Raw genomic sequence first — 19,109 nt, 5'->3', positions numbered from 1 at the left:
TTTTCTTCATGAACTGTCTGAATTTTTCTGATGTGTGTTGACATCTGTTGTCACTCACAATTTGTTCTGGAACGCTGTTTCTGGTGAAGATAGTCCTAAGAACAGAGATGATCTTTGTTGAGCTGATTGACTTTATTGGTATAACCTCTGGCCACTTTGAATGAGCATCCACAGCAATCAGGAACACGGTGTCCATGAATGGCCGAGCAAAGTCAATATATACTCTTTGCCATGGTGCAGATGGCCATTCCGCATGCGTAACACTGCCTGTAGGGTGCATTTTGATTGAGTGCCAGCCTAATTTGATTTTTCTCAACCATTCACATCTGAAAAGTGCTGGTCCTCCACTTTTCAATACATAAAGCTCTAACTGATCTCCATATGTCACATATACCTTCAGTTTGCCTTTAGAAGTCTTTTTTTTTTGCGTATGCAGGTCTTTAGCATCACTGAGATCTTTTCTAATGGTATCTTAGGAAACAGTCTATTGTAGCCAGCCCCTGAAATTATAGACAAAGCTGACCCTGTGTCCAGTTCCATTTTCAGTTTTACACCAGACACATCTATTGTGATCCACATGATTTTGTGATCTGCTTCAGTAGTACTATGCAATTCTAGGCATGACAGTTCACTTTTCTCAGGCTGTATGTTGTCCGATTCTGCTTTACATTTGGTAACTTTATGCATTTGCTTAACTTTGTGTTTGAAACTTTTCACCCAGTTGTGCTTTTTGTCTGCCTTGAACATTCTCTTTGTGACCTTGTCTGTGATGCCTTCTGCAGACTTTTAGTTTGAACCAACAATCATTTGCATCATGGGAGGATTTGCCACAGTGAAAACATTTTTGGCTTTTTGCACCATTCAGGGTCATTTTGTGCATTTCATATTCTATCCTCCTTTTCTGTAGTTCTGCTGCATCATGTGCTGCAGTCTCTAACAATATTGCAGTGGTCAATGCCTGTTCTAAGGTTAGGTCTCTTTCTGCCAGTAGCCTCTTTTGAGTGCTTTGACCTTGCATGCCACTTACAAGCCTGTCCCTTAATGCATCAGAAAGTCCATCTCTAAAGTCACAGTACTGGAAAAGTTTGCATAGTTCTGCAATATATTCAGAAAGACTTTCATCTTTTGACTGATTCTTTTAGTAAAATCTAAATCACTCAGCTCTTACCAGCAGTTTAAGGCTCAAGTGATTTTGTAAAGTTGCAACAATTACATTGAACATTTTGTTTGCTGGCTTTGCAGGGGTTGTTAAGTTGCATAAGAGATTATACATTCTGGAGCTCATTAAGCTAAGAAGTGTTGGGACATTCTTTTGCTCCTCCACATTGTTCGTGCTACAATACGGTTCAGCCCTCTCGATATACAACTCCCAGCCTTCACTTGTGCTATCAAATTCATCAAGTTTCCCGACTGGAGCCATCACCACGTTATTTTCACTTTTTTTCCTCTTTTCAATATTTTTATTAATTAGTTGCATAAACAAATACAAAATACGTTATGATATTATGGAAACAGAGACAAGGTTGAAATGCCCCATATCAATGTATAGTAAATTAACCATAATATCGAAATGGTATAGTTTATTCTAATCTAAAGCAAAATCAAAACCCCATAACAAAAAAAACGAGAGAGAAAAAAAACAGCTGTTTGTTTAAAAGAAAAGAAAAAAATCTTGGACATATAGTCGTAAATTCAATAGCCATCATCATTGCTGAACAAGTCGAAGTTTGCGAAGGTAGTTCCAGAAAGGTCCCCATAATGTGAAAAAAATCTTGTCTAGGTATAGAAATAGAACACCTAATCTTCTCCAGATTTAAACATGACATAACATCAATCAACCAATGGGCATGAGTTGGTGGAGCGGCATCTTTCCATTTAAGCAATAAAACTCTTCTGGCTAAAAGAAAAATAAAAGGCACAATATGCAAATTGTTTGGCTTAAGGGTAAAATCATTTTCTCCAACAATGCCAAACAAGGCAGTCAGAGGGTTGGGTCTAAAGTTTACTTTAAATAGCTCCAAGAAAGTTTAAAATACTTGGTTCCAAAATTTATCAAGCCGTGGACAGGACCAAAACATATGAATTAGAGAGGCTTCTTTGACATTACATCTATTACAGCATGGAGAAAAATCTGAGTAAAAACGAGAGAGCTTATCTTTAGTCATATAGACTCTATGAATCACTTTAAATTGTAAAAGAGAGCGACGCACACATAATGAAGAGGTGTGAGCAAGCTTAACAATTTCACTCCAAGTATCCTCATCAATTGATATCTGTAGGTCTTGTTCCCAGAGGTTTTCAATTTTGTCTAATGGAATGTTTCTCATTGTCAACAGCATACTATAAATATTAGAAATAGATCCATTATGAAAAGGTTTCAGAGTAAAAATTCTATCAAGTAAATTCTTATCTGGACATTTAGGAATTGTACAAAGTTGAGAATGCAAAAATTTGTGAATATCTAAAAAAGTGAGCTTTACGAAGATTATATTTAATAGACAGTTGATCAAATGAGGAAAGACCATCTCCAACAAACAGATCCTGAAAACATTTAATACCTGGTCTATTCCACTCTTTTAAACTACTTCAGTCAAAGAAGGTTTAAAGAAATAATTAGAAAAAATGGGACTAGAGAGTGAAAAACCAAATAACCCAAAGAATTTTCTAAATTGTAACGAAACCCTCATAGAATGTTTAACTACATAATTATCAGTTAAATTACTTAAGGATAGAGAAATTGAAGAACCTAGAAGAGAATTAATAGAAAATTTATTAACGGAATTAACTTCAGAAGAAACCCAAACCAGGCAGACTTCACGATTAATATAATATAACCAAAACTTAACGTAGCGTATGTTGACTGCCCAGTAGTGAAACCTAAAATTGGGTAGGGTGAATCCCCCATTTTTTTTTAGCTTTCTGAAGATGAACTTTGTTTAATCAGGAGGTTTTATTCTTCCATAAGTAAGAAGATGTAATCAAATCTGAAGAGTCAAAAAAGGATTTAGGAATAAATATTCATTTTAATAGAATTGATACGTCCAATCAGTGATAAAGAAAGGGGAGACCAATTTGATAGTACCTTCTTAACATACTCCAAAAGAGTGATAAAGTTTTCTTTAAAAAGAAATTTATAATTTCTAGTAATTGTTATACCCAAATAAGTAAATTGATTCCTTACAATTTTAAAAAGGTCAGAGTTGACTGATAGCACATGATTCAAAGGAAATAGTTCACTCTTATGAAGATTAAGTTTATATCCTGAGAATTGACTAAATTCAGAAAGTAAAGGAAGTACTGAGGGTAGAGAGGACTCCACATTAGAGATGTAGAGCAAAAGGTCATGAGCATAAAGCAGCAATTTATGAGTGATACCCCTCCTTAAAATACCTGAGATGTCAACGGATTCACGAAATGTGATGACTAAAGGCTCTAAAGCCAAATCAAAAAGCAAAGGACTCAAAGGACGTCCTTGTCTGGTTCCACATTGGAGATTAAATGGTTTAGAACTCTAAGTGTTAGTAAGAACCTGTGCAGTGGGAGATAAATAAAGTAATTTAATCCATTGAATAAAATTGGACCCAAAGTTAAATTTTTCTGATATTTTAAATAAATAATTCCATTCAACCCAGTCAAAAGCTTTCTCAGCATCTAAAGAAATCGCGCATTCTGCAGTTTCTTTAGAGGGAGAATAAATAACATTCAGTAAACGATGAATGTTAAAATGAGAATAACAAATGAGAATTTGTCTGCCTTGAACATTCTCTTTGTGACCTTGTCTGTGATGCCTTCTGCAGACTTTTAGTTTGAACCAACAATCATTTGCATCATGGGAGGATTTGCCACAGTGAAAACATTTTTGGCTTTTTGCACCATTCAGGGACATTTTGTGCATTTCATATTCTAATCTCCTTTTCTGTAGTTCTGCTGCATCCTGTGCTGCAGTCTCTAACAATATTGCAGTGGTCAATGCCTGTTCTAAGGTTAGGTCTCTTTCTGCCAGTAGCCTCTTTTGAGTGCTTTGACTTTGCATGCTACTTACAAGCCTGTCCCTTAATGCATCAGAAAGTCCATCTCTAAAGTCACAGTATTGGAAAAGTTTGCATAGTTCTGCAATGTATTCAGAAAGACTTTCATCTTTTGACTGATTCTTTTAGTAAAATCTAAATCACTCAGCTCTTACCAGCAGTTTAAGGCTCAAGTGATTTTGTAAAATTATAATTTCATTGAACATTTTGCTTGCTGGCTTTGGAGGGATTGTTAAGTTGCATAAGAGATTGTACGTTCTTGGGCTCATTAAGCTAAGAAGTGTTGGGACATCCTTTTGCTCTTCCACATTGTTTGCGTTACAATACGGTTCAACCCTCTCAATATACAACTCCCAGCCTTCACTTGTGCTGTCAAGTATGTCAAGTTTCCCGACTGAAGCCATCGCCACATTATTTTCACTTTAAATTCAACGTATCTTTCACCGTTACTCACAGGACCTTCGGCTTTCTCATGCTGTTTAACTCTCACTGTTTTATCCTGTAATTGTTGGTGCATTTCATGATATTCAGGTTCGCACTCGTTGGCATCTGTGCACAACCTCGTATTCATTTTAAGAGTGCATGCACACGGGAGATGGCTTTAACTGGTGTATTCACATTGCAGCGAGAGAGAGAGCCCTGCGCATGCGGAGACAACAGGTCAATGTGTAGTGCTGGGGGTGGTCATTGCACTAATACAAATAGATCCATACATTACTCAGAGCATCACACACACAAAGTGCTACAGGAGCTCAGGAGGTCAGGTACAGGTACAATCCATGGAAACGAACAGTCAACATTTTGGGCCGAGACCCTTCATCAGGTCTGGAAAGCAAGGGCAAGGTGCAATTGTAAGAAGGTGGGGGGTTGGGGGGAGGAGAGTGACTACAAACAGAGGATAATAGGTGAAGGCTAATCAATAGGAAAGGAGAGTTGAAGTAAGAGCTGGGAGGTGATAGATGGAAAAGGTAAAGGGCTGGTTAGGAGAGGAGAGTGGACCATTGAAGAAAGGGAAGGAGGAGGGTAGAATCAGATGATGGAGGGGACAAATTGGATAGCAGAATTTGTGGGAAAGAATCAGAGGGCAGAGGGGAAGAATCGGATGGTGGGGGTGATGAATCGGATGGTGGAGGGGAAGAATCGAATGGCGGAGGGGAAGAATCTGATGGCGGATGTGAAGAATCGGATAGTGGGGGTGAAGAATCAGATGGTGGAGGTGACGATTCAGATGGTGAAGGTGAAGATTCGGATGGTAGAGGTGACAATTCAGATGGTGAAGTTGAAGATTCGGGTGGTAGAGGGGAAGAATCGGATGGTGGGGGGAAGAATCGGATGGTGGAGGTGAAGATTCGGATGGTGGAGGTGACGATTTGGATGGTGGAGGGAAGAATTGGATGGTGGAGAGGAAGAATCTGGTTCAGGACCCTTCTGGTTGAGAGGTAATAACTGTTCCTGAACCTAGTTGTGTGGGACCTAAGCCTCCTGTACCTCTTTCCCAATGGTACTAGTGAGAAAAAAGCATGGTCTTCATGATGGTTGCTGGTTTCTTGAGATAGATTGTTTGTTCTGTGCCATGTCGTATGACATAGGCGATAGTGGTCTTTCCATGACCAGGATTGTTCTCAGCTAATTTTTCTGCAGCTGTGGTTTGCCATTGTCTTCTTCAAGGAAGCGTTTTTATAAGATGGGTGACTCCAGCCATTATTAATACTCTTCAGAAATTGTCTGCCTAGAGTCAGTAGTCACATAACTAGGACTTGCGCTATGCACCAGCTCCTCATACGGCCATCCATCATCTGCTCCCATGACTTCACGTGACCCTGGTTGGGGCAATAAACAAGTACTACACCCTGCCCAAGGGTGAGTTGCAGGATAGTAGAGGAAAGGAGTGCCTTACACCTCCTTTCTTAGAGATTTATCTCCTCTTCACCGCCTGATATAGTGCTCCTTGTCAATGTATTCAATGGTGAGGAGGGCTTTGCCTGTGATGGATTGGCCAGTACTAACCACTTTTTTGGATATCAATTATTGAACCAATTGTTGGATCAGCAATTCAGATCAATTCCTTCCTTTCAGATCAATCAGCTTACTCCTCAGTTGACAATATAACATTAGAACTGGTTCACCACACCTTCGTCCAATTGTCTGGGGCTGAGACATTATCATTCTCCTCCCTCCAAACACCACCAGAAACACTTCAAAATAACATCAAACATATCTATGTGAATACATGTAAATTCCACAAATGGCAGTCTTGCATAAGATGTTGTGAATAAATTATAAATCATAAATCAAAAAGAAGTAGAAATAAAGTTTAGGAAGCTGAAATGAGAGAGGTCCCTCATGTCTAATTTCAGCTTCCTAGAAATCAGCAATTAAGAAGATGAAGTTAGATATCAGGGCCTTGTCTAATTTCATCTTCCTAAACTTTGCATATGCTTCTTTTCCCTTTTTGATTTACACATCCATTTACAATTTACATATATAAATTGTATAAATTGTTCCGGATTCCCAGAACTTGCATCCATGTCTTCCTTCTACACTGGAACAATCTGGATCTGTATTCTGACCAGCTGCTATTTAAACAACTGCCCATGTCAGGCGTGGATTGGCCCAACAAAGGCAAACTATTAGACTGGATTACCTGAATCAGAATCAGGTTTAATATCAGTGGCATATGTCATGAAATTTGTTATGTGGCAGCAGCACATTGCAATTCATAGTAATAAAAAACTGTGAATTACTGTAAGTGTATATACATATACAGTATACTAAAAAATTAAATTAAATAAGTGCTACAGAAAGAGAGGAAAAAGTAGTGATGTAGTGTTCACGGGCTCATTTCTATTCAGAAATCTGATGGCAGAGGGGAATCACTGTGTGTGTCTTCAGGCTTTCCTTGATGGTAGCAATGAGAAGAGGGCTCATGAAGGTGGAACCCGGAGGGAGGTCCTGGGAACCAGGAAGCCCCAGTGGAGTGAGCATACCTAGGCTCCCCAACCTGGTGTACATGATGGAGTGCATCACCCACATCCTTTGTAACCCGCGCTGGAGAATCCATGACACCACAGTCATGGAGGGATGGGACCATAGCAGACACTACCGGAGCAAGAGGAAAACTAACAGGCCTTGGTAATTAGTGCCACAAGGTCCAATTACCCAGATACAATGGTACCAGCTGGCTGGAGCCTTACTTGGTGCATCAAACTTACCACATAGCATAACGGGTGACCCCACTGAGACAACGGTGCACCTTGCCCTGGCGCTGGATGAGGTTGTCCTGCAGGACCTCCGCCACCAAACGCCAGCTGAAGAGTGTAACTGCAGGGCCCTCGTAGTGGCGCTCGAGCAGTATATTGGGCAGAGGCCACTGGAGGAAGCAATGAGGATAAAACTAGGCAGCAGGTGGCACCACGTGGGAGAAAGCCTGGAGGCCTTTGCAGCAGATCTCTGCCACTGTGCTCAGCATGGCTGACCCCCGGTTCCCTCCCTCAGTCCAGTAAGAGCTTGCCCTCCATACCCTTGTAAAGTCACTGGCACCGGAGTGCCTTTGGCAGCATTTGCATCTAAGAGTTTGTTTTTCACTACCTGAGGCTTTCTAATCATTTCTGGTTCTTGCACACACCCAGTCCAGAATAGCTCATCCCCTAATGGGTTCAACCATGAGTGGCTCTAAAAAGCTATCTCATAGGCACTCTAGAAATTCCTCCTCCCGTAATCGAACACCAACCTGATTTTCCAATCTATCTACATATTGAAATCCCCAGGACTATTGTAACATTGCCCTTTTAGCACGCATGTTCTATCTCCCCCTATAATTTGTAGGCCACATCCTTATTACTGTTTGGATGGTCTGTATACAACTCCCTTCAAAGTCTTTTTAGAGTCGCAGTTCCATAGCTCTATCTACAATGAGTCAACACCTTCTGGCCCTATGTCACCTCTTTTTAATGACTGGGTTTAATTTTTTTACCAACAGAGCAACGCCATCCCCTCTGCCTTCCTGGCTATCCTTTTTTTATGGTCGCCTTCAGAATTATCTGGACTATTCCTCTTCTCGACTCTCACAGCTATCTGGACTATTCCTCTTCTCACTCTGTTTCTTGCAAAAATGCCATCCCCTTCTCGCAATTCCTCCGTCTCCGTCACATCTGCTCTCAGGATGAGGCTTTTCATTCCAGGACAAGGGAGATGTCCTCCTTTTTTAAAGAAAGGGGCTTCCCTTCCTCCACCATCAACTCTGCTCTCAAACGCATCTCCCCCATTTCACACACATCTGCTTTCACTCCATCCTCCTGCCACCCCACTAGGAATAGGGTTCCCCTGGTCCTCACCTACCACCCCACCAGCCTCTGGGTCCAACATATTATTCTCCGTAACTTCCGCCACCTCCAACGGGATCCAACCACTAAGCACATTTTTCCCTCCCCCCGCCTCTCTGCTTTCTGCAGGGATTGCTCCCTACGCGACTCCCTTGTCCATCCACCCCCCCCATCCCTCCCCACTGATCTCCCTCCTGGTGGAACAAGTGCTATACATGCCCTTACACTTCCTCCCTTACCACCATTCAGGGCCCCAGACAGTCCTTCCAGGTGAGGCGACACTTCACCTGTGAGTCGGCTGGGGTGATATACTGCGTCTGGTGCTCCCGATGTGACCTTCTATATATTGGCGAGACCTGACGCAGACTGGGAGACCGCTTTGCTGAACACCTATGCTCTGTCCGCCAGAGAAAGCAGAATCTCCCAGTAGCCACACATTTTAATTCCACATTCCATTCTCATTCTGACATATTTATCCACGGCCTCCTTTACTGTAAAGATGAAGCCACACTCAGGTTGGAGGAACAACACCTTATATTCTGTCTGGGTAGCCTCCAACCTGATGGCATGAACATAGACTTCTCTAACTTCTGCTAATGCCCCAGCTCCCCGTCGTACCCCATCCGTTATTTATTTTTATACACACATTCTTTCTCTCACTCTCCTTTTTCTCCCTCTGTCCCTCTGACTATACCCCTTGCCCATCCTCTGGGTTCCCCCCCTCCTTGTCTTTCTCCCCGGGCCTCCTGTCTCATGATCCTCTCATATCCCCTTTGCCAATCACCTGTCCAGCTCTTGGCTCCATCCCTCCTCCTCCTGTCTTCTCCAATCATTTTGGATCTCCCCCTCCCCCTCCCACTTTCAAATCTCTTACTAGCTCTTCCTTCAGTTAGTCCTGACGAAGGGTCTCGGCCTGAAACGTCGACTGTACCTCTTCCTAGAGATGCTGCCTGGCCTGCTGCGTTCACCAGCAACTTTGATGTGTGTTGCTATCCTTTTTATATAATGTGTATCCTTGGACATTAAGCTATCTTCTTTCAGCCATGATTCAGAGATGCCTACAACATCATACCTTCCAATCTGCAACTGTGCTGCAAGTCTATCTACTTTATTCCAAGGGGTGCACGCATTCAGACATAATACCTTCAGTGCAGAACTCATCCTTTTTGATTTTGTTCACATTTTGCATTGCAACTCATCCTGTTGACTGCAATTTTGCCCTAACAACAGCCTCCCATTGCTAGGAGTTCGCATTACACATTGCTTGTCTGCCAACCAACTACCTCATCTTCAGCACTAACATCTGCCTTTCGTATGATACTTTGTGCATTGAAATATACACAGATCAGGACACTGGTCGCACCATGTTCAACCATTTGATTCCTAACTTTGTCTGAGTTCTTACCAACATCTGCCTCTACAACCTCTCCACTAACTGTTTTGGCACTCTGGTTCCCATCGCTCTGCAATTCTAGTTTAAGCCCCACCATGCAGCATTAACAATCCTTCCTGCTGGGAAATTAGTCCTGCTCCAGTTCAGGTGCAAATCATCCCTTCTGTACAGATTGCAGATTCCCTGGAAGAGAGCCCAAACATCCAAAAATCTTAACCCCTTCCAACTACTCCAACTTCTTAGCCTCGTGTTAAACTGTATAATTGTCTCATCCTCCCATTTAAGAATTGTGAGGACTCGATCTGAGATATCCCAGCCCTGGCACCCAGGAGGCAACATACCATCCGGAATCTCCTGTTGCCCACAGAACATTCTATTTGTTTCCCTAACTAATGAATCCCCTATCACAACAGCATGTTACTTCTCCCCACTTCCCTTCTGAGTCAATATATAAGTTTGCTGATGACACCACAATTGTAGGCCGTATCTCAGGTAATGATGAGTTTGAGTACAGAGGGGAAATTAAGAACCTGGTGGCATGGTGCGAAGACAATAACTTATCTCTCAATGTCAGCAAGACAATGGAATTGGTTGTTGACATCAGAAAGAGCAGCGGACCGCACAACCCCATTTACATCAGTGGAACAGGTCGAAAGCTTTAAGTTCCGCAGGGTCAATATCACAAGTGACCTGACTTGGTCCAATCAAGCAGAGTCCACTGCCAAGAAGGCCCACCAGCACCTTTACTTCCTGAGAAAGCTAAAGAAATTTGGCCTGTCCCCTAAAATCCTCACTAATTTTTATAGATGCACTGTAGAAAGCATTCTTCTAGGGTGAATCACAACCTGATATGGAAGTTGTCCTGTCCAAGACCGGAAGAAGCTGCAGAAGATCGTGAACACAGCCCAGCACATCACACAAACCAATCTTCTGTCCTTGGACTCACTTTACACCGCACGCTGTCGGAGCAGTGCTGCCAGGATAATCAAGGACACAACCCACCCAGCCAACACACTTTTCATCCCTCTTCCCTCCGGGAGAGGCTCAGGAGCTTAAAGACTCATACGGCTAGATTTGGGAACAGCTTCTTTCCAACTGTGATAAGACTGCTGAATGGATCCTGACCCGGATCTGGGCCGTACCCTCCAAATATCCAGAACTGCCTCTTGGTTTTTTTGCACTACCTTACTTCCCCTTTTTTATTTTCTATTTATGATTTATAATTTAAGTTTTTAATATTTACTATTGATTTGTACTCCAGGGAGCGCGAAGCGCAGAATCAAATTTCACTGTGATGATGGTACGCTCTAGTATCAATTGTTTGGTGACAATAAAGTATAAAGTAATAAAGTCACAGAGGCAGATTCAGTGCCAGAGACCCGACCACCGTGACCTTCCTTTGTTGGATAATCCCTTCCGACAGTATCCAATGTGGTATACCTGTTGGTGAGGGGGATAGCCACAGGGCTCCTGTTGACCGTAATTTTGACCTAACAACAGCTCCACTGGCTCCTTAACTCCTTTCTCCTTCCTGACTGTCCCCTAGTCTCCTGTGTCCTGCACTTTGGGTGTAACAACCTCTCAACATGCCCTGTCTATCAACCCTCAGGCTCCTGAATGGTCCAGAGTCCATCCAGTTCTAGCTCCACCTCCTTATCAATTCGAACCTTGAAGTGGATGGGCTACATCAGCAGACGGCCATAAACATACACTCAGTGGCCACTTTATTATGTACAAGAAATACCTGGTTCGAAACCAAAGCACAGCATGTACTGACAGAGGCAGATAAAATTTTAAAACAGTTGCAAATAATGGACGTTAAGTATAATGTGAAGGTGTACACACTCTGGGATGACAGTATTGGTGCAGAGTTGAGTTTGTTTTGGTTCATTTTATGCTTGAGATTTAAACCTCTTCATTGAAATTCAAGTGCTTTGATCTCCTCAATTGGAGGCTGGTGTGCCTTCGTTGGTACTTAGCCCAGGGATGCTGGGAGGTAGAGTGTCTCTAAAATATCGAAGCGGTTCGGCATGGTGTGAAAAGACCATCACCATGGGGATTTCATCTGGCTGCTCCAATTTCCTCCCACATTCCAAAGATGTATGGTTTAGGGTTCGTGAGCTGTGGCCATGCTATGTCGGCGTCAGAAACATGGCAACACTTGTGTCCTGTCCGCAGATTGTGTTGGTCATTGATGCAAACAACACATTTCACAGAGCAGCACAGCACAGGAACAGGCCCTTTGGCCCATAATAATTTCACTGTGTTTTTCAGTACTTCGATGTACATGGGAGATATTAGGGTGGTCTCAAAGTGTTAAATTTTGAGAAGGTTGAGTGATTGAGATAGAGAAAGAGAGAGAGGTGAGAGAGAGGGCGGGGAGGGAGAAAGAGAGCGAGAGAAAGAGAGGAGAGAGTGAGACAAAGAAAGAGGTAGATAGAATGGCAGAGAGAGAAAGAGATGGAGAGAGGGAGAGAGGAATAAAAAGAAAGAGCAAGTGTGAGAGAGAGAGAGAGAGAAAAAATGGAAGTTTAAAAATGTTTTATTTTTTTTCTTTTTTCATGATTTTTGTCTAGATTTTTTTTGTTCTGTATTATTTATTGGTATTCTATATGATTGGGAGTTTTTTCAATTAAGTATTATTTAGTTTTATAATTACTCATGTTAAGTATAACAATGTATTCCCAATAACTTTGTACTATTATTATGTTATGTTTATATTTGATGAAACTAATAAAAAGATCGAAAGAGATAAAAATGGTGCTTCTGAACTGAGAGCTTTGGTGACTGAAGACTGAAGCTACTGTTGGAGAGATTTAAGAAGAGAACACACAAGCGGTTAGAATCAAAGGAGCTTAGATCTCAACAAGTTGGAGGACTTAACTGTTATTTAAGTTATATTGTGTTATATAACTAAACACAGCGAGGTCCTCGATGGAAAGAGTCACACTCCTGAGATCCGTTTGACATTTTGGGCATGTATATATGGAGGATCATATATGATTGAACAGCAAAACTTTTCCCCAATGTGGCCGCTACACAGATTCATTATTCCCTGGTGCAACTTGCTTCCTTATCTCCTGAGACCATTGCTTCTATTTGCTTAATCATGTTTAAGCTTAAAGTATTCACAATAAAGTAGATTAGATACAGTGCCAGTGTAATGCCATTGTGACATTTTCAAATGTTGCATTAAATTCCCACTGAAATGTTCTGAAATTGGCAATGTTGCAGAAATTCCTCTCTCCAACTTATCTGTGTCTCTCAGGTACAGTGAAGAATTGATGCAATCACTCTGGTTTAGAGTGGCAGGGCTATGACACGAGCATACGTCCCCCTGCAGATTGCCAGCTCATATTCCATACTCACAACGCTCATCCTTTTACAAAGGGAAGTATTGCCATAAGCTCATCGAAAGCCACTCCCCCATGTAAGGAGAATTGCAGCCCCTCTCATTACCTGCCATCTAGCTGATGACATCACGCACAGTGCCAGCAGAGCTCAAATCTAGCACGGAAACCAAACTGCCCTTTTCATCTCTAGGGTCACCATGGGCTGCTGCTGACATGGAAACAGTGAACAGTGGAAAGTGTGCTGCAGTAAAAAGTGATCGGGCGCACACTTTAGATAAGTATATGTCACTGTGTGTATGTTTAGTGTCTGTCTTGTTCTGCCACTTCAGGCACTCAGTTTAGATAAGTATTTGAAGGCTTTATGGAATATTTACTGTCTATCTTTTCCTGTAAATAAACAGTTAACCTATTTAGCGAACCCACAAACCTATCACACAACAGGCAGCAATATGTGTGGTGTTTGATGTAGATCATTGTAAGTATTGATTCTTGCTACATTCCCAACTTGAAATCCAGGTATCAATGTGATTCAGGGAGAGACAGCAAATTGGATTCATAATTAACTTAGTGGTAGGAAGCAGAAGAGAGACATAATGAAGAGGTCAGACACTGACTCTATTTGAGTAGAACTAAAGAATAGGAACGCCGTAATCACACTGTTGGGATTGTACTACAGAACTCCCCTAATAGCCACTGGGACATTAAGGAACAGATGTGTAATCAGATTAAGGAAATGTGTAAAAATAATGGGTTTTTTTGTCATGGGTGATTTCAACTTCCCTAATATAAATTGGGACCTTCCCAGTGCAATGGGTTCAGATGAGGCAGAACTTGTAAGGTGTATCCAGGAAGGTTTTTAAATCAATATGTAAACGGTCTAATGAGAGGAGGTCGATTGGGAGGCACAGAGTGGACAAACAGTATCTGATTCCCAGGGTTGAATAGTCTAATACCAGAGAGAATACGTTGAAGGTGAGGGGGGGTAGGGCTAAGTTTTTTACTCAGAAAGCAGTCAATGCCTGAAGTGCACTGCCTGGTATGGTGGTAGAGAGTTTTAAGTGATAGGCACATGGAGGTAAAGAAGATGGAGGGATATGGACATGGTGTAGGTAGGACGGATTAGTGTTTGGAATTTTTTTGAGTTGCTTTTTAGTTGGTTTGGTACAACATTTTGAGACAAACAGCCCGTTCCTGTACTGAACTGTTCTGTGTTCTATGTTCTAGGATCGAAGTTTATTTCTCAGATTGGCAGCTTGTGAATACCGGTGTGGTGCAAGGATCACTGTTGGAAACTTTCTTTTTCATCACTTATGTGCAAAATCAGGATGTGAATAGTTAAGCATGGTTAGAAATTCTACGTACATTAAGACAACAGGTAGTGTGCTAGACAGTGAAGGCAGTTATCAGAAATGACAGGGCAATCCTGGTCAATTTGTTAGATGGTTCAAGGATTGGGGCGGGTAAGTGAAAAGGGTTCTATTTTGGGAAACACCAGGGTCGGACTTATTCAGTGAATGGTCTGGTCTAGGGCGGTGTTGTGGAACAAAGGACCTGGGAGAACAATGAAAAAGGCATTTGGCACTTTGATCTTCATCAGAATGGGCACTGAGTAGAGCACAAAATAATCTGTAGATGCTGGGATCCCTATTCCCAGTTCCTCCATCTCCGCTGCATCTGCTCCCAGGATGAGGCTTTCCGTTCCAGGACATCTCAAATGTCTTCTTTCTTTAAAGATCGTGGTTTCCCTTCTGCCGTCATCAATGATGCCCTCACCTGCATCTCCTCCATTTCCCGCACTTTGGCCCTCACCCCATCCTCCCGCCACCACAACAAGGAGAGAGTTCCCCTTGTCCTCACTTACCATCCCACCAGCCTCCGGATCCAGCACATTATCCTCCACAACTTCCACCACCTTCAACAGGACCCCACCACTAAGCACATCTTTCCCTCTCCACCCTTCTCCGCTTTCCGCAGGGATCGGTCCCTCTGCGACACATCCCTCCCCCACGGATCTCCCACCCGGCACTTATCCCTGTAAGCGTAAGTGCTACACCTGTCCCTACACCTCCTGTCTTGCCACCATTCAGGGCCCCAAACAGTCTTTCCAGGTGAGGCAACACTTCACTTGTGAGTCTGTTGGGGTCATCTATTGCATCTGGTGCTCCCGGTGCGGCTTCCTCTACATCGGTGAAACCCGATGCAGATTGGGGGACCGCTTCATTGAGCACCTCCGGTCTGTCCACCACAACAGACAGGATCTCTCGATAGCCACCCACTTCAACGCTGCTTCTCATTCCCATTCGGATATGTCCATACATGGCCTCCTCTACTGCCATGATGAGGCTAAACTCAGGTTGGAGAAACACCACTTCATATACCGTCTAGGTAGTCTCCAGCCCCTTGGTATGAACATAGAATTTTCCAACTTCTGGTAATTCCCTCCCTTCCCTTCCTCTATCCCTATTTCACTCTGCCCCCCCCCCCCCACACCAACTGCCTATCACCTCCCTCATGGTTCCGCCTCCTTCTACTACCCATTGTGTTTTCCCCTATTCCTTCTTCACCTTTCCTGCCTATCCCCTCCCTGCTTCCCCTCCCCCACCCCTTTATCTTTCCCCTTACTGGTTTTTCACCTGGCACCTACCAGTCTTCTCCTTCCCACCCTCTCCCACCTTCTTTATAGGGCCTCTGCCCCTTCCCTCTTCAGTCCTGATGAAGGGTTCTGGCCCGATACGTCGACACATCGTTTCCACGGATGGTGCCCTACCTGCTGAGTTCCTCCAGCATGTACTGAGTATAGCAGTTAGGATATAAGGTAGCAGTTGTAGAAGACATTAGTGAGACTACCCTTGAAGTACAGTGCACTTTCTAGATCACAGTATTGTAAAGAGAACATTAAATTGGAAAGACTACAAAGAACATTTATGAGGATGCTGCCAGGATTTACAGTTCTGAGTTATAGGCAGAGGTTAGACAGATTTGTCATAGAGTTGTAGAACACTACAGCACAGAAACAGGTTGTTTGGCTCATCTATATGCATGGCTTTGTGAAGGGTAGGTTGTGTCTAACAATCCTGATAGAGTTCTTTGAGGAGGTGACCAGGTATATAGATGAGGGTAGTTCAGTGCATGTGATCTACATGTATTTTAGTAAGGCATTTGACAAAGTTCCATACGATAGGCTTATTCAGAAAGTCAGAAGGCATGGAATCCAGGGAAGTTTGGTCAGGTGGATTCAGAATTGGCTTGCCTGCAGAAGGCAGAGGGTGGTGGTGGAGGGAGTACATTCAGACTGGAGGGTTGTGACTAGTGGTGTCCCACAAGGATCGGTTCTGGGACCTCTACTTTCCATGATTTTTATTAACGACCTGGATGTTGGGGTAGAAGGGTGGTTTGGCAAGTTTGCAGACAACAGAAAGGTTGGTGGTGTTGTGGATAGTGTAGAGGATTGTCGAAGATTGCAGAGAGACATTGATAGGATGCAGAAGTGGGCTGAGAAGTGGCAGATGGAGTCAATCCAGAGAAGTGTGAGGTGGTACACTTTGGAAGGACAAACTCCAAGGCAGAGTACAAAGTAAATGGCAGGATACTTGGTAGTGTGGAGGAGCAGAGGAATCTTGGGGTACATGTCCACAGATCCCTGAAAGTTGCCTCACAGTTGGATAGGGTAGTTAAGAAAACTTGTGGAGTTTTAGCTTTCATAAGTGGAGGGATAGAGTTTAAGAGTCGCTGGATGATGATGCAGCTCTATAAAACTCTGGTTAGGCCACACTTGGAGTACTGTGTCCAGTTCTGGTCACCTCACTATAGGAAGGATGTGGAAGCATTGGAAAGGGTACAGAGGAGATTTACCAGGATGCTGGTTTAGAAAGTATGCATTATGGTCAGACATTAAGGGAGCTAGGGCTTTACTCTTTGGAGAAAAGGAGGATGAGAGGAGACATGATAGAGGTGTACAAGATATTAAGAGGAATAGATAGAGTGGATAGCCAGCGTCTCTTTTCCAGGGCACCACTGCTGAATACAGGAGGACATGGCTTTAAGGTCAGGGGTGGGAAGTTTAAGGGGGATATTAGAGGAAGGTTTTGTTACTCAGAGAGTGGTTGGTGTGTGGAATGCACTGCCTGAGTCAGTGGTGGAGGCAGATACACTAGTGAAGTTTAAGAGACTACTGGACAGATATATGGAGGAATTTAAGGTGGGGGCTTATATGGGAGGCAGGGTTTAAGGGTCGGCACAACATTGTGGGCCAAAAGGCCTGTACTGTGCTGTGCTATTCTATGTTCTATGTTCTATCTAGTGCAAGCCTTGTCTCATAGACCACACCCAGATCACAGCCCTTAATTCTCCTCCCATCCATGTACTGATCCAAATTTCTGTTGAGTGTTGAAATTGAATACACATTCACCACACTCTGAGTGAAGAAGTTGCCCTTCATGTGTCCCTTAAACATTTCACCTTTAATCCTTAACACATGACCTCTAATCCTAGCCCCATTGAACCTCAATGGAAAAAGCCTTCTTGAATTTATCCTATCTGTACCCCTCATAATTTTATGTTTCTCTGTGTAATTTTACCTCATTCTCCAACACTCTAGGAAATAAAGTATAAACCTATTCAATCTTTCCTTATAACTCAGGTCACCAAGACCTGGCAACATTCTTGTAAAATTTCTCCACACTCTGTCAACCTTATTTGCATCTTTCCTGTAGGTGGGTGACAAAAGTGCACACAATACTTAATATTAGGCCTCACCAACATTTTATACAACTTCAACATAATGTCGGTGGTGGGGAAACTGCTGGAGTCAGTTATCAAAGATGAGATAACAGCACATTTGGAAAGCGGTGAAATGATCGGACAAAGTCAGCATGGATTTGTGAAAGGAAAATCAGGTCTGACAAATCTCATAGAATTTTTTGAGGATGTAACTAGTAGAGTGGATAGGGGAGAACCAATGGATGTGGTATATTTGGATTTTCAAAAGGCTTTTGACAAGGGTCCCACACAGGAGATTAGTGTGCAAACTTAAAGCACATGGTATAGGGGGTAAGGTATTGATGTGGATAGAGAATTGGTTAGCAGACAGGAAGCAAAGAGTGGGAATAAACGGGACCTTTTCAGAATGGCAGGTGGTGACTAGTGGGGTACCGCAAGGCTCAGTGCTGGGACCCCAGTTGTTTACAATATATATTAATGACTTGGATGGGGGAATTAAATGCAGCATCTCCAAGTTTGCGGATGACACGAAGCTGGGCGGCAGTGTTAGCTGTGAGGAGGATGCTAAGAGGATGCAGGGTAACTTGGATAGGTTGGGTGAGTGGGCAAATTCATGGCAGATGTAATTTAATGTGGATAAATGTGAAGTTATCCACTTTGATGGCAAAAATAGGAAAACAGATTATTATCTGAATGGTGGCCGATTAGGAAAAGGGGAGGTGCAACGAGACCTGGGTGTCATTATACACCAGTCATTGAAAGTGGGCATGCAGGTACAGCAGGTGGTGAAAAAGGCGAATGGTATGCTGGCATTTATAGCGAGAGGATTCGAGTACAGGAGCAGGGAGATACTACTGCAGTTGTACAAGGCCTTGGTGAGGCCACACCTGGAGTATTGTGTGCAGTTTTGGTCCCCTAATCTGAGGAAAGACATCCTTGCCATAGAGGGAGTACTAAGAAGGTTCACCAGATTGATTCCTGAGATGGCAGGACTTTCATATGAAGAAAGACTGGATGAACTGGGCTTGTACTCGTTGGAATTTAGAAGATTGAGAGGGGATCTGATTGAAACGTATAAAATCCTAAAGGGATTGGACAGGCTAGATGCAGGAAGATTGTTCCCGATGTTGGGGAAGTCCAGAACGAAGGGTCACAGTTTGAGGATAAAGGGGAAGCCTTTTAGGACTGAGATTAGGAAAAACTTCTTCACACAGAGAGTGGTGAATCTGTGGAATTCTCTGCCACAGGAAACAGTTGAGGCCAGTTCATTGGCTATATTTAAGAGGGAGTTAGA

Source organism: Mobula birostris, chromosome 10 (assembly GCF_030028105.1).
Source record: "Mobula birostris isolate sMobBir1 chromosome 10, sMobBir1.hap1, whole genome shotgun sequence".
Lineage (NCBI taxonomy): Eukaryota > Metazoa > Chordata > Chondrichthyes > Myliobatiformes > Myliobatidae > Mobula > Mobula birostris.
Note: the sequence above shows the minus strand (reverse complement) of the source record.